This window comes from Homalodisca vitripennis, chromosome 5 (genome assembly GCF_021130785.1).
Source record: "Homalodisca vitripennis isolate AUS2020 chromosome 5, UT_GWSS_2.1, whole genome shotgun sequence".
NCBI lineage: Eukaryota > Metazoa > Arthropoda > Insecta > Hemiptera > Cicadellidae > Homalodisca > Homalodisca vitripennis.
Window position 1 is genome coordinate 92,844,577 of NC_060211.1, and position 25,707 is coordinate 92,870,283.

At 34.2% G+C, this 25,707-nt stretch overlaps 1 protein-coding gene across 1 annotated transcript in view; it reads left to right on the plus strand.

The window, feature by feature from the left end:
- The first annotated feature begins 2,082 nt into the window (after positions 1–2,082).
- The window catches only part of LOC124363551 (lipopolysaccharide-induced tumor necrosis factor-alpha factor homolog), a 36,962-nt gene continuing 13,337 nt past the window's right edge, over positions 2,083–25,707 (plus strand). Inside the window, exon 1 of the mRNA XM_046818802.1 lies at positions 2,083–2,320. The gene's annotated coding sequence lies outside the window, so the exon portion shown is untranslated. The remainder of the gene's footprint in view (positions 2,321–25,707) is intronic.

The following is a 25,707-nucleotide window of genomic DNA, read 5'->3' on the forward strand; positions in this document are numbered from 1 at the left end:
TAGGCCTAACTCGTGTGCATAGTGCAAAAATTTCACATTTTTATCTTCATCAGATTTTAGTTCGAACTAATTACAAAATTGCCTACATTGCCTACTTGAAGTGAACATGAAGTTGTCAAAAACATTTTTCTGTATTCGGGGAGTTATCAGATCTATCAATGGATTTAACTTAAAAACTATTCTCCAAACCCAAAATCGGTTAGTTATATTATACCCCCTTATATTTAATTTTCGACTAGAATCCAATTTTTTCGTTATAAACATGTATACGAATGTCATAGAACGCCATGAAAATAAGGTTAGGCTTAAATTTAAATCTGGTATCATTGATTACGTGGATGATTGATTGATATAATTTGGATTTTGTTCAGCTTAGGAATTTCATTGCAGCTAGGCCTAATTCGGAAGTATCCTCAGAGTCAACTGTCCCTGGTATACGTTAAGTATTAGTAAATGATATATTCGGTAGTTCACATTCTTTGTCGCTAAATGTATATAGCATCATATGTATAGTGCATGCACTTTATTACGTAGGTGACTAGGAGTGCACAAGACCGAGTCGTATACCAGGCTTTGCTGAATCTCTATGTTATGGGTGTTATCTCAACGACATCCTGGTGGGATGTATCCATTGTTTTAACTTTTAAAGCTTTGAGCTAACTACCGCCACTACATAATCGTCACTAGCTATCAGCCAAACTCATTGCAGGTGAATAAACCATTATCGTAATCAATTGTTTCTAAGTAGAAATTACGTTTAATCCAGCAAATTTCAAGCCCATAATTCCAAGTTCAATTAGATATCAAGCTATCGCACTGTGTAATCTGTACTAACGCTAAGACAAATCCTATAGGCGGACAAGCACCATCTTGCCCATGTAGAAAAATGAAACTTCATAGAAAATGTCAGGTTTATAGCACATTTCATCTCAAGATATCACAGATAGATAGATGGGCAGACAAACAGAAGAGGAATGTTTGTCTGTTTATTCACTTGTAGTAAAGTAGGTACTACAAATTCCAAGTGAGATATTCTGCGGAAGACAAACATACATACATAAGAAGTATTTCGCCTGTCTAGTGAGTGGAAGCAAAATATGAACAATTCCAAGTCATATACAGTCCTGTAGATCTATTTTTTTAGATATCCTGCGGAAAGTTAGCATTCGTTAGCATCCGGACAAATCCCATGGAGGGATATACATCACAGAATTTGATGATGCTTAAAAGGAAATAAGGCTTCATGTAAAGTTAAAGTCTGCCTCAATTAGTATCAATATATCATGCAAACAGACATACAAACAAAAGTGAAAATTTCCAGTCCCAATCAGAGTGATAGCTTCGCTAACGCTCAGCCAAAGATGAGTAAATAATTCTACTGGTTGAACAGGCTGTTTTTATACAGTTCATAGGTAAAATAAATCAGACTACCTATTTCTAGAAGTTTTACAAATTTCAAAACATCTTGTACATCTTTAGTACATAATACGTATTAAAAACGGCATTACTCTATTATTCCATTATAAAATGTGAATTAATGGTTTGGACCTAAAACTCAATCCTGTTGTGTACTGCTTCGGTTTGCTATTAACTCTACTCTTTCTACTCTAATATTATATAATATATAGTATAGTAATATTATTGTTATAAAGGGGTTTTCAAATTGATGGAGAGGGGTGAAGGGTTTGCGGATTTAGGGGCGCCGTAAAGGGTCTTACAAACTTTCAGTTTCTATCTTGAGCCTCCCTGGGGCTACCATACCTTACTATTTGTTGAAACTTTAAACACTCATTTGGTTAAGAGGTGGTTCAATAGAAAATTTAACCAAATTGTATCCGAACAAAAATCAGTACATATTGTGTTATCCATCAGCTCATATTAAAATTTAATTTTTATTTTTATGCAAAGTAGCCTTTTCTTTTACAGAATGTATCAGTTTAAGACAAACCCCCTTTTCTCGACCCTCATAAACGATAAGATTGTGATAAATACGTTACAATAGTTTATATTTGAAACTCTCCCTCCCACTCTCCCTCCTTCTTGTGTACATTCCCTCTCTTCCCCACCCCATTCATCTATTGCGCCGCCACGCTGCGCCACTGTTCTACCTTTCAGCAGAGTCTTAACAGTCTAACTTACATTAGAGCATTAGAGGTGGGCGACTTCAGCTAGTCGGTTTGTCTGCTCCGCCAAGTTTGATTTCGGTAACCTTGTTTTACACGGAGAAACAAGTGGTTTCGAGTTATTGTTGCTTGTGTGTGACAAGTCCTCGATACTGTGCTCCTCCTGAGGATAATTTCAACGTAACAACACTTCAATAGTAAGTTTAAATACAGTTTATTTTATTTTAAGGTGCTTTTGAATAGTGTTAAAGAACATACCTTGAAAACATCTTTCAGGAATCTCTGTCAGTTTTGTACATGAAATATCTTTTAAGTTATTCGAAAAAAGACATATGTGTTTATAGATAGGGTTGCCATTTGATAAAGTGAGAAAAAGAGATTTTAGATAGAGCCCAGTCCCTATCATGGTGCAAGGGAGGGGGTGTCCAACGGTGCAGTGTGTACCAAACAATTTAAAAACCTAAAATGCTTATTGTTTTTAGTTTATTCTATGAATTTCAAAATCATATTGTTATGTTTAATGGTCAAATATATTTTAGAGAAATTGTTTTTAATATTTCAAATTATATCACACAAATACTTTAGAACAAGGGTAAAAACTAAAATTTAGAAAGTAACATACTCTTTATATTTTTTCAATTCAATAAACTGTAGTGGCTAGGCCTATGGTCCAAAATAAATTAGATTTTTTTAAACACATTTTTTACAATGCAAACTTTAACTTATTAAGAGTTTTTTTTTTAAACTTAAATGGCTGATTTTCTCCATAAGAACATGATTGTCAAACCTCATACAATTTTATGTCCTTATTTTTTATTGCAGCATTATGAGAGGTGTCTCATTTTGCAGATGTTATTTATAGGCATGCATCCAAACACTTCTTAGCTTTTATTATAAGTTCATACCCTCTTAGTATTTAAATGATAAAGTACAAAATAGTGAGATATATTTGTCTGAATAACCATTAAAAATATCAATAATACAATCAAAACGTTTCTATGTATTACCTACTATATCTTTAAAATAACATCTCACATAACTCTAAAACTAAAGTTAAGGCCATAAAAGTGGATGAGATTTAATATTGTTCTTATGAAAATAAAATCATGATGGCTGCCAGTACGGCTGGCTCTTAGTTATGGTAGGAATGGTTGACTCAGTGTAAATGTTGACTTGAGGTTCAGTTCACCTTCCTCTTTGTGCAGGATTAGGACAGTCACATACTGTGTAAGAAAACTTGGATTCCCAAAAACCCGGTACTCTCTGGATATGAATGTGTTTAGTATAAATATGTATACTACTGCATGGCAAGTCTAGTAAATGATAACTTATGTTTCCTACTGCAATCTAAAAGAAATCCAAAATTAATTTGTTTCACTATTAGTTTGTGTGTGCTTGTATTTTTATTATCAAACAATAGCAAACAACTCGTAACGAGCCCTTTGAACAAGTGTTTTTAAATTATGTTTTCACTTAGTTATTCGTAACTACATAGGTGTTATTATACAATCAATAAACCTGAAAATATACACTGATGATAACGTTATATGTCTCTTTATTTCTTAATTTATTTCAATTACACAAAAATATTAACTTTGGATAAAAATCAAGATCATTTATCACTATCACACTAGTGGCAAACATTTATATAGTAAATTATTTTCTAGTTTTTTTTTTTCAAGATGAGTCATTCATTATGCTTGCTGCGTCTTCCCGGCTACACAATATTATTTGGTTTATGTCGCTATTGTATTGTGGGTGTTCTTTGTCAATTTTGTGTATTGGTACTATGTCACAAGCCGTCAAAGTAGCAAAAGAATGCTAAAATTATTAACTCTTTGACTTTTTTATTGCTTTTAGCGGTTTGTGAACATTTGATTTTACCTTAGTACCAAATTAAAGTTTATAATTGTAAGAATACACTACAAATATACTACCTGCTGGTGTTTTATTTTTATTTTTTGTCTCTTTACAAATGGTTTTATTTAAAATATTTGCAGCTATTTACAATGTATATAGACTACAATGAACCTCAATATATCACACCTCAAGCGGAAATACAAACCGTCGATATATCGAGAATTTCGATGTAATGAGGTTCGATTTATCAGTGTTGTTTTAAGCAAAGTTTGACATAAAGGAGCCCACAACAACTACAGTTATAATGTAAGCTTAATTCTGAATATTTTATCGCAAAATATGTAGTAAGAAATTATTCAATTATACATCAATTTAAATTTAATAATTGTAATGAAACTTGCAGTAGGTATTACAGTATAAATGAGAACATACAATAATAATTGAAAAAGTTATATGAATACAATATTTTTGCCATTGCACTTTTACATGACATACTGTCAAAGTGAAAATATATTGTGGACAGATCACTGAATTAATTTAAATTTGCTCAAATCACAATAACATCCAAATAAAACTGAGGGTGGAATGGTGTTTCACCTCTGGCGACAACAGAAAATAAAAGAGTGTTGTTGGTAGGGGTTTCAAGTCTCAACATGAAAGATACTGTACTGCACTTCAGTTCATTACACTGATAAATAGTCCAATAATTTAAGGTTTTATCTGCGGAAAAATTCCTAGTGAGCTGAATTTTGGTATACACCTTCATTATGGCGTTTTAATGAAGATGTTAAAAATCGACATTGATATAGTGCCGGCTAAAATAGTTATAAGGGTCTAAAGATCATGAAAATCAGTTTTTCGCGAATATCTGGCGACCTATGGCTTGGAGGTCAATAAAGGTCATTATAAATGATGCACTCATTTCTGCACCACCTTTGAGTGCAAAGCGCGTTTTTTACATGGCACAATCCATGATCTGTAATAACAGTTTTTTTTTTAAAAATATATCCCACTAATATTATAAATGCAAAAGTTTGAAGGTTGTCCTCGAATCACGCTAAAACTGCTATATGGATTGTTCTGAAATTTGGAACAGGTACAGCTTTTGGTCTGAATTAACATTTAGAGTGCTTTTTACCACCCATAACACATTCATTTCACCAAATAAAGTCGAATTAAAATTGAAAAATTAGTTTGTTTACATTTGAATGTTATGATAAGAACGAAACGTAGTATAACAACGTTTCATAATTCAAATTAAACTGGCACTAAACAACTGTTGACAACTATAATTCATCAAACTTTCTGAAACATCTGTTTACATTTAAATTTTATCAATAATAAGTAAACAGTGCTTGATCGGTAGTGTAATGCAGATAGTAAATAAAACATTAATATATATATATATATTTTACTCCAGATTGCGCCAGTGACGAATTAAAATCATCTAATGCATTAAATACTGTTATAAAACTAACCTTATTGAACAAAGTTATGAATGTTTTCACATAAGTTACTTTAAACGTGTGGGCTTCCTTGAAATTATGATATTACATTTTAACAATGGCTTACGGAAAAACAGGAGATCCACGAGGAGCTCACAGAGCCTCTTTCTGAAGATTGTTATTGATGGTTCGTTTTGAAGAAATATTGGGAGTTCATTGAAAAGTTTTCTTCCCATATAGCCAGGTGTTTTTTCGTAAGAAGATGTATTATGAAGTGGAAGGATCATATTATTTCTATGTCTTGTAAGGTAGGATGATTGAGTGTGAAAGCTTTGGGGGAACTGAGAGGGTTCTGTTTTACAAATGATAGTGTTTGATAGATATATATGCGTGGGAGCGGAAGTATGTTTAATTTTGAAAAAAGAGGTTTGCATGATGGTCTGTTTGTAGCATTAGCAATTACACAAATTATTCTTTTGAATTTTAAAAATTATTTGACTATGGTGTGAAGATCCCCAAAACATAATACCATAGAGAAGATGGGAATGTACATAGGCATGATAAACCATCAAAATTACGTCCAGGTCTACAATTTTTGATAATGTGAGAATGGCACAGTGGGCTCTATTTAAAGTGTGTGAAAGTCTTCTCACTGAGCTCCCAAGGTGACACTGCCTTCGATCTGGAGGCCCAGAAACTTTCTCAGTCGAGTATATTTTTGTTTCAACATTGTTTTTCCCTGGTTTCTTAAAAAAATGGATGTAGATTGATCAAGTACTTGTGTGCGTGCTATGAGAAGTACCAATAGATCTATGTCGTTGCCAACGATAATTATAGTATTATTTATTGATTTTTTCAATTACTGTTCCAACTATTAAGACATCAGCATCACGACGTGATTGTCTTGTAGAAATACCAACTTTTTCTAAATTTTGAATAAGCATTTCAATTAATTTTCTTTTGTTAAATCGATCAGATAAATATTTTTATTTTTTTCTTCGTACCACGAATAAGTTAAAATATTAGCTGCATTATCTCGAAAGCAAATTATACAAAGATTTGATATTCGTGGTAATTACAATATTACTCCAATATCGAGCAATACATTTTTTTATAATTGTCTTGTCATCTGGAACGTAAACTTGAATTACATCTTTCAACTCAGCTAATGTGAATTGACAATCGTCATTGTTTTCAATGTAATGGAAAACATTGGCCTTAGCAGTTCTGATATTCTCATCCAATGGACGGCCTATATCACCCTTTCCACTAAGTAACAAAAAATTGGAGAAACAGTTATCATGGTACTTAGATTCAACAGAGCCAAGGTCATACTCAAAATTTACACCCTCTTCTACATTTCTTCCATATTTGTAACCACGCGTCTTTAAATGTGAGAATACTCACTTCTCTTATAGCGCGTCTGTCAACTTTTATTGACCTCCGATTTATAGGTTACGAGATATTCACGAAAAACTGATTTTCGTGACCTTTTGACCCTTGTAACTTTTTTAGCCGGCACTATATCAATGTCGATTTTTCACATCTTCATTAAAATAATGAAGTTGTATTCCAAAATCCAGCTCACTAGGAATTTTTTTGCAGATTCAGGTTTAAAAAACCTAAAATGACTGAACTATAAACTGAAACTTTAATATATAGCTTAGAGGTTGCCTGTGCAAGTAATCAATTTTCAAGAGTGTTTAAGTTACAGAAGCAAACGATCTGCATCATTGCAAAATTGAAGTTTAGAGAGTCATGCAGGTCAACTTTCAAAAGATCGTAACTTTTAATTCTGCCTAGCCTCTACATTTTGGAAACAACATTGTATTGTATGTCTAAATGTACATTCATTCGTACGAGACTAGAGGCAGAGACAACCACCGAACTGGGAAACACAGGATGGTGGTTTATGAACGCTTGCCTTCAAAGGCAGGGGTTCATTTTATTAACAGATTGCCTGATGAATTAAGAAAAGCTTCTACTCTCAAGGTGTTTAAAAACTCGTTTTGAAACGCTCTGTAGCATCAAATGCAATTTATAATGTAAAAGAGTTTTTGAAATATGACTGGGAGGCCACACAATAACAAGACTGACTCTCGAACGAAGTGGGAAGTATTGGTGATGGATGAATGTGGAATGAGCGGTCAGATGTATGTATGAATGAAAGCTCAATGTGGTATGTATGTCCAAATTTTTAACATATTTTGATGTTTGCTATGCACATGTATTTTGTCTCTGCAATAAATAATTGACTATTGACTATAGGTTAACAGGAGGCAAAATTAAGTGTGAAAATTCGAGGTTATTTATCTTAAACCTTCGATATGCCTGTACACCTAGGTAAAATTAGCATTGAAGTAAACAATGCATTAAAGAGAAATGACAAAATTTCAATTTATCAACAAATTCGATATATTGAGGTTTGATATAAGGCACATTCAAGTGGAATGACAAAACTTCAATTTATCAACAAATTTGATATATTGAGGTTTGATATAAGGCACGTATTCAAGTGGAGTGACAAAACTTCGATTTATCAAGATTCGACTGTAGTAACCTTTTCATTGTTATTGTAGTCATATTGCTTAGGCCTTTTTTTCATAATTTTCTTGAAAAAAAACAATCTATTTCATATTTGATAAGCAGGAAAAAAGTAAAAAAAAAGAAAAATACTAGAGTATAAATCAGATATTTAGCTGTTTTGAAAATTGTCAAAAGAATCTATTTTCATTTTTTTACAAATTTTCTTTTAAGTAGTTTTCAAATTTTTTTCTAACTGTTCCGATAGGTGACCATTTAAGGCAACTTTTTTTATAATGATTTCTTGGTAAAAAATGTTGGTACTAGTTTTCAAAGATGGGCTGATTTTAGTACTTTAGTTAGGATGTTGATCAAATGTTTGGATTTACACATGATAAGTCCGATAAGTCCAACTAAAATTCTGTATCACTATCATATTTTGTCATGTTATGAAACTGCAACTAATTGTAAAGAAATCAATATGCAACACAATTGGGTGAGAGTCACAGAAACCAGTAGCAGTGCGCTACTGTAGAAGTTTAACATTGCCACTTCTACACAATAATTAAATTAACTTAGTTGTTGGGTTTTCATTGCGGCCAGTGCAGGGCTTACAGTTCTCGCAGAACAGCTCTGTGTAAAGTCTGGGGAGTGATGCACAATTTGTTAAGCTGAATCCTACTCTATTTTGGCTTTTGCCTCTATGGGATTGATGGGGAACTATGACAATCAACAGGTTTCTGGTATATTGTCAACTGGTTACCGAGCCATTAGAGAATGGTTCCGAGAAAGGCACTGTCATCAGTGAGTCTCTCTGGACATTTTTTTTGTAAGAAACGCATTAGAAGCACATCTAGTTCATGAACTTGCTGATGAAGCTAAACAAAGACCTTTTGACGCAGGTCATTTTTCTTATTACTGGGCACGGTCAGTTCAGGAAACATTTGCACACCTTCAGACTCCGTATTGAAGATCCTAGGTGTAGATTATAGTTGAAGGATACTGCAAAAAAAATTATTTCGGATTGTGAGAGGTTTGATATTATGCATGGTGATAAATTTGATGTCAGTATTGGGCAGAAACTCTTGGATCTCAAAGGTGCAGGTATAGACAGGTCCTACTAATAGAACCTTGGATGTGCAGTAAGCTTAAGTTAACGCATTGGGAACTACGAGTCATATATCCTCTTTTTAATAATTCAAACTAATCACTGCCTTTCAACTACAACAAACTACAATTCTTTAAACACTTATACATTTTAATTTATAAATTTTAACTAGTTTTAATACCTAAATGTTTCTAAGTATGGTAATTGATTTTGTAACACAACAATTCCAAAATAAATATATAATATCAAGTTGTAAATTAATTTAGCAAATTTTATAATAATTAGAGCTTAGTTTAATGACCAATAAAATTAATACATTTTGTGTTTATTTCCTATCATTATTAATTAACTAATATTATATTATAATAAAATTGAAGAATTGTTTATTATAATGGACAAGGTGTACCTATCCAGCCCTTAAAGAAGAAAAATCTGTCAAGTGCTTAATAATTTTCATACTGAAACTATTTTTACAAAGTTTGAGTGAAACATGAGTGTAACTGTATGTCATTTTTATAATAAGAAAACAATTCAAGAATTACAAGTATTGCTTATTTAGTTTAGCAATAAAATGGAATGAGCTTCCTTAACACACCCGGGAATAGTATCACCAGTGTTCTGAATTGATGTATATGAAAGTGCTTAATCAGTACATATCCACATATTATGTCATGTACAGTTCGAGGCACTGAATCAACACATTTTGTAAGGAGTGCTTGTTGAGAATAAATGGACATAAAATTGAATAACCCACCCTGAATGTTGATAAATAATTAGCGTTCCAAACGTAACACCAAAGCATCTTCCATACTAATATTATTTGGGGACGAAAAAATTGTGTTTTCTGTTTACCAATCAAATGGAAAACGTGGATATAAGTTTTGTCTTAATTCTTCATATGTGGTCATGTTTGTCAGCAAAATGCAAAAAAAGCTATTTAGCCTGAATGTTTGAATAATCACCACTCAATTAAAATTAACGGATTTACATTACAGAGAGGACAAATGAATATATTTGGAAGACAATACCTATTAATTACAATGTTCTGATTTCAGACTTTTCATTATTTTCTCATCTCTCATATACACCACACGTACATGTGGTGTAAATGACTAGAAAAATTAAATCATAATTTTTGTATAAAGTGCTTATTGTTTTGCGTTTTTTTAAATCTGTGGTACATATTTTATCCACAAAAAGAATGTCTTCCATTTTTATGTAAAGTGTTTTAAATATTAATATTAAAATATAACATTCATGCATTAAAAATATGAAACTAAATACTCACAGTTTTTATTTAACTCATTTTTACTAGTGTGGCAATGATGGCTTCACAGATTTGTGGAATTTATCTTGAAATTGTCTTTTTTTATATTTTAAAGGTATATTGCAAACTGGTTTAAGAATCACCAACTGCTAAGTAGTAGCTCATAGTTAGAGTAGATTGAATGCTGAAAAGAAAATTCTGTAGCATTTAGATTTATTTTCTTACTTAATTTTTACTATGCTCAATTTTAGTTCATATGATTAAATATGAACTAAAATCGACTATAAATCAAACATTTCTTCTTGTCCAAATTTTGTTTTTGATCATTCGAAATGTTTACGTAATATTTCTGAGCTGGAATTCCCAAAATTAGTTGAGGCAACATTAAATTTGTAGGGGTGATTCTGATTTTGTAACCTGGATCATTCTAAACCTGATGTTAGATTAAGTTTCATAATATGAACTTTCTTCGAGACATTTGGGGGTTATCCTTGACCAATTGCCAAATGGCTTATTGTACATTTAACTACAAAAGAAACATAAGCTAAAACCATATCATCTGTAATCACCATCTCAACAAACACAGGCTGGCTAGTGTGAACAAGTGAGTACGTATATACTAAGCAAAGTTCTCGTATAGGTCTCTGATTCGGAAATACAGTAGTTTACTTTCTGTGTAAAAACCGTTTGCTGAAATGTATCCATGTACAAGAAATGTCTGTGAATTGTGTGCATATAACCTCTATACAGTCTGCAAGTGTAGTCAAGGCTTTAGTAATTAATTCATATCTCCGGTTTATATAAACATTAATGTCATGCATATAAATAGATTTAAGTATTATTGTCAGTTTGTTTTTTTTTAAATTGATAATTATTGTAACTTACGTATGTCTCCTCACAGATACAAGGAGATACACTTTTTAAAACTTACAACTTAAACAACATACCTTGGTGTTGTTATCTTATCATGGTTGTTTTAGGATTTGGCAGTTGAGTACTGCAATTTATATTTCAGTGTGTACTTACTTACTTTCTTAAGTGGTGCAATCACTTTTCAGTCATGATGCTGTTTATGAACAAAACATTTGTGTCGGCCCTTCGAGATACATTATTTTCACTGAAGGCAAGACAAATAGACAATTTTTTATGATTCCAAAAGTTGTAGTGTTCGTTTGAAGTAGAATTTATTGGCATATTACAACCAGGTAATAAAAAATGGTTTATTCTTTATATATGTATAAAGTACTTTTCTAAGTATATGATTTTTTTACAGAAATTCTTCTCATTGTCATCTCATCACGTACATTGACTTCTTGTCCACTCAGAGCATAGAATTTATTATGAGTTAGGATCTAGGATCTGATATGGTGGTTGGACTTAAGTTTCTCCGAGGCAGCCATATGATCACATAACATTGTCTTCTCATTATGCATATTCACTTGGTGTAGGATCTTGTCTGTTCAGAGCATAGAATTTGTATGAGCTAGGACCTGATATGATGGCTGAGAAATCAAGATTTAGGTTTCCCAAGGATGAATTTCAAGTGACTGAATAAAATGACAACTAGAGCTGTAGGAATTGTGCGAGGTTCAAGTAGTTCACCTGTAGCAGCAGTATTGAGTGTGATTATTAAAACATTCAGGCTAAATAGCTTTTTTTTGCATTTTGCTGACAAACATGACCACACACGAAGACTTAAGACAAAACTTTTATCCATGTTTTCCATTTGATTGGTAAACAGAAAACACAATTTTTTCGTCCCCAAATAATATTAGTATGGAAGATGCTTTGGTGTTACGTTTATATGTAGGCTATGCAGGGTGATTCATGAAGTTCTCCCCCCACTTCTACAGCACATTGTACTAGTACAAATAATGAAAAAATGTTATATAAACATAGGTCCGAAAACGCTTCGTTAGCGAGTTACAGCTAGCGAAAGATTTCGCCTGAATTCCTGGGTAAAGAGTAAAATAAAGCCATATTGAACTTTTGGAAAGGTTAATTAAGTAAGAAATATCGTGGATTCTTATGTATTTTTACCTGATAAAGCTAATAAAATAGGTTTCAGAACTGTACCTGTAGTATTTTTTGAGGGATTCAGGGTTAAATGCAAAAAATTGGGGCACGAAACAATGTTTTTTTAAGTTTGATGTACAATAACTTTGTTAAATTGGTAATAAATACATAAAATCAACAAACATTAATTGTAGAGAATTTAATTCTGAGAAAATTGATATAATCAAAGTCTAAAATAAAACAAAAATAAGTACCAAAAAAATCGATTTTATTCAGTATAATACATTACTAGTTTTAAGCAAAATTAATCAGGTTTCAGAACTGTACCTGTAGTAGTTTTTGAGGGATTCAGGGTTAAATGCAAAAAATTGGGGCACGAAACAATGTTTTTTTAAGTTTGATGTACAATAACTTTGTTAAATTGGTAATAAATACATAAAATCAACAAACATTAATTGTAGAGAATTTAATTCTGAGAAAATTGATATAATCAAAGTCTAAAATAAAACAAAAATAAGTACCAAAAAATCGATTTTATTCAGTATAATACATTACTAGTTTTAAGCAAAATTAATCAGGTTGGGCCAACCGTACGCACATTTTTATAATAGATGTTCGAAAATGAGGCCATCATTATCAATACATTTTGCAGCACGTTTGTGTATTGCTTTTGTTGCGTTTCTTAATTTTTCAGGACTTCCCTGTACCTGCACAGCCGAATCCATAATACGGGCAATTAATTCATCACGAGAATTCACTTTTGTCTTGTATATGTTACCGGCAATGTGTACAATTTCAGGCATTGTATGGAATACCTAGGCATTGTATACATTGCCGAGTGAATCCAGGCAAAGTATGAAATAAACTCATTTCTTAACAATTGTACGAACTTTGCCTAGGCATTGTGTATAATGCCTAGGCATTTTATAGAATGTCGAAAGTTTTGCAGGCAAAGTATAAAATGAACAACATTGTTAAAAACTGTTTATTGCAAATAACAAACATGAAATTTATTAAAACATAGGATCTGAAAATCCTCATATTTTACTATTTTACTAGAGTAAAATTTAAAAGTGAAATATTATTAATTTAAGAAATTACTTGTTACAGCAGGAAAGAGAACTATGGCACTTCGAGTTGCATTTTCGATTGTTTTTAACACAAGCACATTGTTTGGTTTGACATTTAGTTTTGCAAGTGCATCTCACAAATCCTTGGCCGCTTCCTGTTTGAGTGAGCTGTTGCAACGGTACGAAGTCCTGTTTCTTGATCAGGCACGTCTTCTACTCGAACTAGGCTTTTTTGGCAAACTGTAAACTGTGACCTTGCGTACAGTTTGTTTCAAAAAACTCCGTTGGCGGTCCCTAATTTGTAAAAAACCCATCTTCTGTCGTATCCATGACCACTGCCAGAATATTTTTCAAATCACCTCTTCTTTTTGTCAACGTCAGGAAATTGGAACACGAACAGTGACTCCTTTGGTGACGGGGGGAAACTTTTTATCGGAATTAGATTTCATTTTCTTAGCATGTTTTTCAAGACAGGCTAGAACTGACCGAGACATCAACGGTTGCCTCATTAACTTCTGAAGTGTTATGATCGGTTTAGAGTGGAGGTTCTAGAATTGGCATTGTTTGTGTTTCTGTTGTGTGCATGTTATAAACCACTCTTTCCAAATCTTCTTCGCTGTTAATGGAATCCAAAATGTCTCGAGGCAGAGAAGATGTTTTAAGACCGACCTTTACTTTACAGCCGAAGAGAGCCTCATAGGGCGTTCTTTTGATTCCTGAATGTAAAGCTCTATTTTTTCATAAGTTGCACAAATCTCAATCCCTCACTAGTCGAAATCATGTTTTCAATATCTTGGTTTTGCACGTTCTACACTACCCTGACTTTGAGAATGACGTGGTTTGCCATGAACGATTTTTGACGTAGGCCAATAATCTTTTAAATTATAAACTATTTTGTTTGCAAACTCCCTTCCATTGTCTGACTGCAATATACTTGGTGCTCCAATGAGAGTAAAAAATATCTACTAGGTGATATGCTACTTCCTCACCGGTTTTAGTTTTGAGAGGCTTAAGAATCACAAATTTTGTCAAATGATCCTGATAGACCATTATGAACTTAAAACTCCCTGTCGGGCTGTGACTGGAAATCAATTAAATCTACTTGACAACGAGAATTAAATTCTGATGAAAATCAGGGGCCTTACTACCACTCCTCTTTTCGAACCCTTTTGTTTCTTCTGACCATGGCTCACACAAACTAATATATATAGCTCAACATCATGACGTGTAACATTTTAGACTTAATATCTAGCTCTTTTAACATTCGATCTCTTCCACCATGACCAATAGCTACATGAGCTTCATGGAGAACAGTAAATAAATCTGAATCGTGGACATGAAATTTTACAACACTGTCTCCTTGTTTTAATGGGGTGTATTAGTTTTTGCACATTTTCTACGATCATTACATCATACCTGTTGAGTAGCCAGTAGTGGACGAGGTTCCTTTCTGGGCTTGGCCTTGGCATCTTCGACCTCCAACACCAGCTTCTTATAGTCGGTCTTCAGTCAAAAAACACTTATTTTTAGCACTTGCATTCCGAATTTTTACAAGTTCGGCACTTAAAACGAAGTTTTCATTAGCGATAAACGATCACTAGAACTACTGATACTACTACTCACTTGTGACATTTTCAAGCAACAATACAGTGGCACGACAGAACAGACTGAAGCGTAGGCCTAGCACAATACCGTGGGCGTGACGGAACAGAACTGAGAGCAGCGTTATAGCGGGGATGTGAGGGGGGAGTAGGTGAGACAAGCACGTTGTAACTTTAAAGCAATGGAACAGACAGATTTTTAACTCTGCCTGAACTCCAGCAGGCATTCTATAGAATGCCTAGGCAAAGTATGAAATGTTTAAAATTTCACACTTTTGCCTGCTTACGTTTGGCATATATAGAATGCCTAGGTATTCTATACAATGCCTGATTTTACACTTTGCCGTAACATATACAATGTCTTTCATCCATCCCCAGATGCAATAATCCAATGGAGATAGATCTGGTGATCTTGGTGGCCAAGGGTGAGGCCCTCCACGACCAATCCAGTGTCCAGGAAATTGATGATTTAAGTAAGCAGAAACGGCACGTGAAAAGTGGGAAGGTGCTCCGTCATGCTGGAAGTACAAATTTTGTCTGAGATGTAAAGGAACATTCTCTAACAGCTGCGGCAACTCTTCTTGAAGGAAATGCAAATAGAACTCAGCATTTAGGCATCCAGGTAATACGAAAGGTCCAATCAGCCGATTGTGCAAAAGGCCACACCAGACATTGACGCTAAATCGGTGTTGAAAGTTCTGTTCCACTACCTCATGTGGATTTTCTTCTGCCCATGAGTGTTCATTGTGCAAGTTATTGACACCATCCCGAGTGAATTGTGTCTCATCCGTAAACAAAATACGCTTGTAGAGTTGATTATTAATATTAAAAAAGTTCCAAAACTCCAAGCGAAGCGGACCATCCCCTAGCTGTAGATGTTGAACCTTTTGTTTATGAAACGGATAAAATTTGATTCGATTAAGTGACCTCCACACCGTTGACTGCGAAACTCCTATCCGCCTAGAAATACGTCGTGTACTTACACCTGGACTGCGATGAACAGCATTAATAACAATATCATCATCAAGTTGGACAGCTCGTTCATAATTGGTTCTAGTACTTGGTAGTGATCCTGTTTCCCGAAGAGTACGAAAAGTTCCTGAAATTGTTTTGGTATCTGGAATCCTCCTATTAGGGTAACGTAGTTCATATTCTTCTACAGCAGCTCTAGCATTACCATTACAGTAACCCAAAATAAAAACCATATCAGCGTATTCCTCTGATGTAAATAAGTAAGGCATTTTTTCGCTGAATAAACAATCGAATTATAACTCACAGAAAAATTGCATTTAATAACACGATTCACAGAACCCGATCTCCTGCTGTAGCTTGCAAAACACCACTAATACACAGTTGTTCTAACGTAACAGTACAGAATACCATTGTTGATCAGCTGTTATTCGTGCGTTACCAACTTAGAAATTAATAAAACAAAAAACTGTATTTCGATGATTAGTAAACAATAATGGGAAAATGTTTGCTTCATTTATTTTCGAACATTTGATGTAAATTTTTATTTAAAAAAAAAAAAATACAACGTAATAAAACATGATATTTTTATTTACAAACAAATTATTTTAACAGTTAGGTTAATCTTATTTTCTCAATTTATCTCATCATTAAGGAACAAACATTTTGTTTTTGTTTTATTTTAACTAAATACCGTACGGTATTTCTTTACAGCTAGTAATGTATTATACTGAATAAAATCGATTTTTTTGTACTTATTTCTGTTTTATTTTAGACTTTGATTATATCAATTTTCTCAGAATTAAATTCTCTACAATTAATGTTTGATGATTTTATGTATTTATTACCAATTTAACAAAGTTATTGTACATCAAACTTAAAAAAACATTGTTTCGTGCCCCAATTTTTTGCATTTAACCCTGAATACCTCAACAACTACTACAGGTACAGTTCTGAAACCTATTTTATTAGCTTTATCACGTAAAAATACATAAGAATCCACGATATTTCTTACTTAATTAACCTTTCCAAAAGTTCAGTATGGCTTATTTTACTCTTTACCCAGGAATTCAGGCGAAATCTTTCGCTAGCTGTAACTCGCTAACGAAGCGTTTTCGGACCTATGTTTATATAACATTTTTTTCATTATTTTTACTAGTACAATGTGATGTAGAAGTGGGGGGAGAACTTCATGAATCACTCTGTATATGTATTCAATAAATGAAAACATCATATAGATGATTTCTTATGATTGGTTATAATTATTAAATACACATTTTTTATTAAAGATAGTAGAATGTGGATTGGATATGAACTAAAATTGACTATAAATCAAACATTTCTTCTTGTCCAAATTTTGTTTTTGATCATTCGAAATGTTTACGTAATATTTCTGAGCTGGAATTCCCAAAATTAGATGAGGCAACATTAAAGAGAATCGTATTATACTGTGACTGTTATTGTTGCACAGGCCATGAGTGTGCTGACTAGAGTCCCCGGTGAGTCACACAATAATATTTACAGGAAAGAGTCCCATAACCGCCACACCCACGTTTCAGCGACGTGAATATTCGCCTTGCAGCTGTCACAGCCTGTGTGACGTGATGCCTTCTGCCGTGCGGCCTTTGTATGCCCCATCCCTTACCCCTCCACCCTCAGTGCATAACCTAGCCACCAAAGTCTCCTGGCGGGTAGCGCCTAATCCAAAGAAATAAAATTACATATATAAAGAATGGTTATCGTTCCATAGTATCATTAATCTAATGGATTGTGGACAGCTCCTGGCACTAATTTCTTCATCATTCTGAGAATTTAAAACAAGGATCGTCTGGTGATCCGCCTGCTTCCTTTCCGCTCGATCCTTGTCCGCGATTTTGAAAATTAAGGAATTAAATCTAGAGAAATAAAAATCAAAGTAGTTGTGCTGGGTAATTGCAACAACGTGTCCAGGGGCTCGGGAGGTCTTCCTTTCCAAATTGGTTGAAAAACTAAATGCATCGAAGGCCTAGACATGAAAGAGTTATTAAAGAAGGAAGACCCTTTCATCTTTTGGACTCAATAAAAATATTTAGAGCTCTTCCTTGGACCAAGGCGTACCAAGTTTAAAGTCTGTAGAGCCTTTTTATCAATAGTTATCGCGCACACGGATAGATAGACGGTCGGAAAACGACACGATTTTTAAAAGGCCGTGTCGGGTCCTTAATTATACGAACCTCTGATTAGGGTATAATTCTACTTATAACTTTGGGACGAAATGAAATTGGAAATTTTTTGAATGTTTAGTTTTGAGAACTAAAACCTTTGTTCACCAATATAGATGTAATTCGTTTATATTAGTCTGAATTATACAACCTTTAATAATTCAGAAGGTTCCATAATCCAGGATATTAGTTAATCCATAATCCCTAAGGCCCCGACAAGAGCGACAGATACAAACACATGATAGGTAATTTGAGTGTCCTATATAGCTGAGCAGCAAGAGCGACAGTCGCGAGCGTCGGTCGCGCTACAATCGCTTCAAGATGCAAACAGGTTAAGGCCATGTCACACTGCCGTGGCGTCGCGTCCGTCCATCCATAGTATGAACGTCCGCGTATGCCGCGACGGTCTCGAATCCCGTCTACCAGACACGCGTCCGCGTCCGCGGCCAACGCCACGTCTTTCTAGGAGTTGCCTATGCATTTCAACTACTTTGAATTTGTTGTTATACATTGATAGTGGAATTAATAGTTTGTTATAGCTCTACAAAATTAATTTAATGTTCTGGAGCGTATTCATTAATAATTATTATTATCAAAATTATATTTTCATTATTACATGCAACACTATTTCTATTATGAACTTAGTAATTAGGGCATTCAATACTTTGATATACCTCTTTAAAACTATTTTGTTATTATATAAGATGGTGTTTTCAGTTTTATAATAAGTCTTTAAGTTTTTAAAATAAGGCCTATTTAATTTGTTTATAGTTCAAACATAATATGAAAAATAACAAATAAAATGATTGAATATAAACATGACACCAGAGTATTCATTAACCCTAGAACTGGCGGTCATTTCATCCTGGAGTGTCGGGCTGTTTTAGAGCTTCGCGCAAGAGTTTTTAAACAAATATTATTAAAAATATAAAATAAAAGGAGTAGGCAGTGGCAAGAGCGCGCGTTGCCCCGTTGAGGGGGTTGGGGAGGTGCTTTATGCGCATGCGCGAGCCTTCGTAGCATCGCCGACGTCGGCCAAGGATCGCTCCAGCCGCATAGCGCAGCAGACGGTGGCCGACGCGACGAACGTTGCGCCACGTCGGTTATGTCAGTGTGACTTGTCCTATTTGACAACATGATTAGCGATTATTTTAAAAATCCGTCCGCAGATGGACGGACGCGACGCCACGGCAGTGTGACATGGCCTTTAGCGCTACACCGGCGACGCGACAAAGCGGCATCCACTACACACATTTTGCCGCCGACAACAACGTCGCGTCGCTCTTGCCGCCCAGCTAGAACGGCACCAAAGACCGAACCATAACGTCACATCAGCGGCGCCACTGATACGACTTGGTGACCGAGCTAGTTCTTGGAAACTCAATTTTTGCAATAAAGATTAGGACTCGATTAGAACTCAATTTCTTTTTAATTGCTTATCTCGTATAACTCTTTAGAGTTAAAATTATACATACATTTTAATCGGGCATTATTCATTACCTTTTTGGTTAAGCTTGGGAATGTCGTTACAGCCAGAATCCAGTTCGGTAGGGGGCTGGCCAGATTTCCCTTCTTTGTGTTTCCCGCCTTTCTGTTGTCCGTCCACTGCATGTATTGGGCGCGAACTAAACTATCTATTTGAAATTTTGCATGTGACATCAGTGAAGCCTTTTACGAGATACGTGGTTGGCATACTCCAAAGTTGTTTAAAATTTGAAAGTGTTAATGTTTGTTGGTGTACATCAGCCATTGTGCACTTTATAAAATGAAATGAAATGAAAAAATGTCTTTATTAGAGGAGAAGTTAGGACTATAAAGTCCTCTCTACCACTTAACCTCTTAAAACATTTAACTGACATATATACACTTATAACTAAATATTAATCCATTTATTTAAATTATATATTCAATGTAAATGAACCTTAGCTTAAAAAGAACACGCATCAACAATAATTAATGTAACTTTATACTTATTTACACTACTAGTACAAGACACGCTCACACTAATTCAACTTGCATTTCATTGCCCCAAATACCACTCTCCGAAGCCGCCAACCGCTATACCCCTGAGCCCCCAGCACCAAGGCCCTGACCTCTGCCCCAAAGCGAGCGCGCTTATCAATGGCTCTGATGTTTACAGGTAAAGCATTCCACAATTGACAGGCAGAAACTGTGAACGACTTACTAAAGGTATTTGTTTATGAATTGGGATAGATAATAAGGACGTACCTCTCCTTGCACTTCGTTCACTTCTTTCAGACATAAATTAAAAATTGATAGATAACTGGGACAATTTGTATTTAAAACAGCGTGCAACAGAGTGAGTGAGTGATAGTCTCGAAGATCTTGTAATTTTAAGATGGATAATTGTTTTAAGTAGGGCGTTACGTGATCATCACTATGTCACAGTAGTTGAAGTGAGGCAGTACAAGAGTCTTTATCAACATTATGTTAACTTACTGTGATAGATATGAAGACAGCCGCTTGAGGCTGTGAGTACCAGCAAAGATCATATTACATATCAAGGAAGCCTATTCAGTCCATCTTAAGTGTTTGTCAATAATAACTCCTAGATTTTTTACTTTCTCAGAGTATTCTAGCTCATAATCATTTAGTTTTAATTTTGATCATAAAGTCAATTTTACGGACAAGCTTTGAATGACCTATCATAATACACTGAGTTTTGTCTACGTTTAATTTTAGTCCATGTTTCCAAGTCCAGTGAATAACAGCGTCAATATCGGAATTCACGAGTCACACAAGTTTGCATTTCTCTTATAGAAAAGTGGCGGTATACTTTTCTGCATATAAGTGGACATTGGAATGAGTGATTTGAGTAGTAATGTCATCAATGAACAGTGAGAATAGAAGTAGCCCAAGGACTGAACCGTAGTCCAGTCATTTCAGCGATCAACCTCGGCAAGGTCTCCAAAGCCTCATATAATCTTGTGTCAGCGTCGTAAGTTATTAAGGTTAAAGGAATAAAAATACGGGTTTTGGGATTATCGTGGTTTCTATTGTTCCAATGATATTATTACCCATTATATCTACTTTCAATAAATTAAGATATACATTAAGTATTTTATTTAATGAATTTATAATTACACAACATGGGTAAGTATTATTAAATTAATGTATTGAAAGTATGCAAACTGTTACTAAATACAATGTACTAACTGATAAATAATACAGATTATTCCAAATTCAAGGTAATGTTCTCAGATATGCACGGTTGACCTTGCTTACACTGCGTATGGCTGAGCGCAGCGAGCTCACCGCCCTCAAATCTAAAAAACGATTGAGCGCATGAAAATATGTTTTGAATAAAATTTTCCCAAATTTTACAAGGGGTCGTAACTTCATTGGGGCAATAGAAGCCGAGATAATTTAGAAAAGGTTTTCTACCTTTGACCTTGAATAACGTACGACGAAAACTAAATGAGACTTTTGAGACTACCTTTAGAACGACAAAATGAAGGTGTATACAAATATTCAGCTTATTGAGAGTGACGATGGCCGAGCGGTCTAAGTCGTTGTACTTCGGGTCTGAGTTAGAGATAGCGCAGGTTCAAATCCTGACTGTGACCGTTGCACTTTTTATCAGTACAATCAACCTCGTACTGTATCGACTCTCCCCCTTATTCTGTTTTATAAGATCCTCGCACAGGCCAGTGGCTCATGAGGACGGGCAGAATAAGGCTTAAAAGGGGGTCGGCCTCTCCTAAAAAAAAAAAACAAAAAAACAAAAATTCCTCATCCCGAGCTTGGTACCTTTTTAATGCTAAGATGACTGGACTAGTCGTTGATGCAACTGTTTTGTTTCTGTACACTGTCTGTGTAATAAGATCAGTTTGCTTTTCCGTTCCGGTCTCATGGCTGAATGACTATGATGGCAACGAGAAAATAGCAGAATAAATAAAATATTAAATAAAGTGACTACAATCGTATGAGACTATTACACGTGTCATTTTATTATAGAGAAGAAATAAACAATAATAATAGAGTGGAAAGTTAGTATTTAAATTCTGTAACAAGATTTGGTTTTAGCGCACTCTTGCCTTGTAATACCCTCTCTAGGCAACCGGAACTTTTATTATTTAGTCACTGCTATGAAAAAAAAATGTGGATGTATCACGTGGTGTAAGATATCTAGAGATCGGTTTCACCTGAAAGCTTTAAATTATGTATGACGCATCATTTCTAGACAGAGAAAATGAGTGCTATGACGGTGCATGTCCAACCATGAAATTTGGCTGGGCGTCAAGGGAGCCTGTCACTTAGTAGGGTGACACAATTTGTATTTTTTCTGCCGGGGTTATGTAAGAAAATTTTTTTTCTGTGTGATTGATTGTCTGCCTCTCTATCTGTCCGTAGGACATGTCGAGAATAAAATGAGTTATACATTTGAAATGTTCAATGCAACCTCAGCGAAGCCTACAGGAGATGTGGATGTATTCCTGACAACAACTTAGTACACAAAATATTTACTCCACTTAAGATATTGTTGGATCTGGACCTTTTCAACGGTTATTCGCTCAATGCTCAATTTACTCCACAAAACTATTCCGCGTTGTATTAAATATGTAGGTTTAACTATCTCTATTTAAGTGTACGAAATGAAGCGTAAAATATTCTCCAGTGGTTATAAAATATATTGTATTATTATAAATTTAGCTTAGACCGTAACACATCTCCTCTCACACAACTCAAAGTTATAGGTATTTTAGACATAACCTACTTCTTCTAAACAACAGTATGCACAGCAGACGCTTATGCAGAAAGTAACTAAATGTGCGGACGGTTCTTAGAAAAGGAGGGAGCTCTTATCGGCTGCAAGATAAGAAGTAGCGGATGTAGAGCGTACTGCTGTGTTATACAAGTTAGTGCTTATTGTGAGATGAAAGTGCCAACGCTGACACTAGCGTAACGTGAACAGTCTGTTCTTACGTAAGCATGACTCTATACCGGCACTTGTTGGTAACGATAATTAATTCTAGTAGGAATATTTTCCCTCAGTGGAAATATTCATGGACAACATTAGCAACTCACAAAGTTCATTATGTGAACATTAAGGCCCTAGTTTTAAGTTTTGAATGAGCTTGAATGAAGTCACCCCCGGTTGTATGGATAAGGTCACGGATAAAGAACAATATCATAGAGTAACGTATTGTACAATATATACAAATCAAATCAAATCAGATTTTTATTGCCGGAACATTATACAACGCATGGCAAATGTCACATTTTTGCTTTTTACTTGCTAAAATTTTTGTCAAACACACCACAATAAATTCCATTCAAACATACAATTCTGCAAACGTACCTACATCCATTCATTCACCAATTATTCCCACTTCCAGCGACGAATTTTGTCAGTCTTTTTAATTGGTGGTCTCCCAATCATAAGCAAAAAACTCGTTAATACAATACAATACAATACTTACTCTGTGGACTACAATTCTGTTTCTCTATGTACGGTGGTTGTGGTTTGTTCCGGTGACACATTATTACGGCCAAACAGATTGAAGTACAAGCTCAACATTTAAAGAGCACTTTGGAGGCAAAATTTGTACAGTAAAATTAATACTAATCCTTTAAAATGTCAAGATTAGCAAAAACACGTTCTTATTAACAATTTTAAGTAATAATTCCTCTGTTTTTAATAAGTTAATTAGTATAGAACGCAGTTAATGAACACTTAAAGGTTTTAGTAAAAATAACTTCTGATGTTTTAAGAAATATTTTCTCAAATTTATTGTAAATAGTAAATCAACGCGTGTGTTTTCAATATAAATAACTAGCAGTTACGCGCGAGTGAGTTATATTTTCGACGCCAATGTTGCGTTTGCCTTGTTACCAACAATCGTAAAAATCTGTCAAATATTTATGGCCATTACAATTTACTTCGGCCTTAGTACTTTTGGCCCATGGTTCACTTTGCTTTGTTTCTCGATCAATAATATACATACACACACATATATAATATGTGTATCAATAAAAATATGTGTGTGTGTGTGTGTATTATTCTAATATCTATCAAACACCCAAGCATACAAATATCCAAACGTCGTAACAACATTCTTCACAAACTTTCGCATTTTCAATATCAATAGGATAAAGTTATGTTTAAACTCGCAAGACATTGCGAAAGTTTTATGTCCGTAAAAATTGTTAGTCTAAAACCGGCGCAAGGGCTCTGCGGTGTCGCAACCAGTGTCGGACAGTTGTTTGCAAGAACTGGAAATGTACAGTAAATCTTCTATTGCATTGTCGAGATCACTGTCATATGCAAGCAGATTTTGCATTGTTGGCAGTGGTTATCGCTGATACTTGCGACATTACTCGCTATTAAAATTGTTTTCTTGTTTTCCGGCTTAGAGAATATATTATGGAGACCGTGGCTGAAGATCTGGCGAGGAGAGAGGGTCACCTGTGAAGACGCTGAACGGCAATACAATAAAGCTGATTGGCTTTGTCGAAACAAAGCACAACTATTTTGTGGTTTTAATACAATTGAGATATATCTCCTTAGATGTTCTATAAATATAACCCTGATTTTGGGACTTGACACCAATAATAAAAACGGCAGTAGGCTATATGTATTAATTTTGTAACAACAGGATTGATGACAAAATTATTAAAAAAAATTGATCATAAGATTTTCTACTTAGAAATTTTAAAGTTGTATTGTTTCACCATCTGTCTGTAGAATCAATTTTTTGTCCTCTCTCTTAATGTCTCAAAATTTGCAGATACTCCTTTAACAGTCGCGATGACTTTGGCAATTTCTAAATAACTATTCGTAGGCCGTATATCTCTTGTATGCATTATTCCCTTTTTTATATCCTAGATGTTTTTTTTTCTATTTCGAGTGTAATGTTGTAGAATTATATTTCTAAAATTAATTATATTACAACTGCAGATCTACCCAAATAGATGTTGTCTGAAAGATATCTAAGTTATGTAATTTAATAAATGATGTAAGAGCTTTTACCTCCTCTGGTCAAATTCAGTTCCTTTTAACGGGTTTCAAAGATAAAATTATTTGGAGCAAGTTTTTTGAGCGATTGAGATTCACGTGACATGTAAATTAAACCATAAAACTCTCATATTTACTCTGGAACTCCATCTAGTTTCAGAAGCTCTACGAATCGCATATAATGTTTTATTAGGCGTACTTACTTTGTTATTCCTTTGATTAGCTGAGTGTAGTGCTTTCTCCTCAAAACATTAATCGATTTCAGTCATGTCTAGTGTTACAATGTTAAATATTTTGCTAAAAGCTGTAATCTATTTGAACCTTCTTGTGTGTTTCTCATTTTTATAAATTGCATTCAAATATTTACTACTTTACGTTTTTGTTATATTTTATTCAGTATAACATGTTGGATGTTTCGTATAATATATTTATCATTTACATTTCCTTTATTTCTCGTTAGATAGCGCAAAATCTTTAAACACATCAATGATGTTTGACGTGACTTTAGATTTTATTATTTATATCTCTTCATAGACTGTTGCAAA